The following is a 994-nucleotide window of genomic DNA, read 5'->3' as shown; positions in this document are numbered from 1 at the left end:
CTGCATGTCAGCTAAAACTATTAACCTATTTATCCTGTAAATACTATGAACTTAAGTTATAAAAAACATAGTTTATACAAATCGATTATGTGGAGCACTATTAGTTACCAGGCACCATTATCATGATCATAACCCTTTTTTCACAATGGACGGGGAATCATTAAAAACAATATATCACTTACCTAAACCGCTTCTCACTATGCCTCCCATGCGCTCGTATCCCTTCTGGTCTTCCGTTGCCTTTCCTGTAATGAAACCTGCGTCGCGACTGACATGTTACGAAAGGCACGGTGTATCTTCGCCAAAATCACTAGACTAGAAATTCGGGATATCAAGCCGCCATTTCAGGTGGGGATTGGCAACGGATTCATGTTTATATTTATTGTGCGAATGATTTGGTAGCGAATTCAGACGGCGAGGAATATTATAGGAGAAAGGATTCGTGGATATTTTTCTGAAGAAAACGAAGTATTACAAAACGAGGAAGAAGAGAAAAGTTGAATAAAAATACAATGGTGCTAGTTTTCAGGAAATATTTAGAACTTACCATTTTTTAGTCTCTCCCCGAAAATTAACGGTTTCTGTCAAATATGGCCTTCTTTCTTTCTCGTGCTGGAGGGAAAAGTTTGAAAATAAACTTATGATTGGTGTTATTACTATGATTTTTATTGTTTCATTAGTGCTCTTTGTTCAGTGTGTGAGTGTTGGTAGTCTGTGTGTTCTTGTAGTTACTTTTTCATTAGTTAGTAATTCCTAAGTTACTTAGTTTGTGGGCAGGATAACGCGAAAAGTTATTGACAAACTGGGATGAAAATTTTGGGGTAGGATTATAAGACTTGGTGATATCGGAGTAGATTAAGAGTAGACATGTGGTAAAGAGTTGGAGTTTGGGATTGATGAAAACTGATGAAAGGAGACTACGAATCGATTTTGAAGTAGATGAAAGCAAATAGGTGTTAAACGGTTCTTGCTCTTAATTAAGTGAGACGACTAT

The sequence above is a fragment of the Penaeus monodon genome, chromosome 30 (genome assembly GCF_015228065.2).
Source record: "Penaeus monodon isolate SGIC_2016 chromosome 30, NSTDA_Pmon_1, whole genome shotgun sequence".
NCBI lineage: Eukaryota > Metazoa > Arthropoda > Malacostraca > Decapoda > Penaeidae > Penaeus > Penaeus monodon.
The sequence above is the reverse complement of the archived record's forward strand: the minus strand, read 5'-3'. Positions refer to the sequence as shown.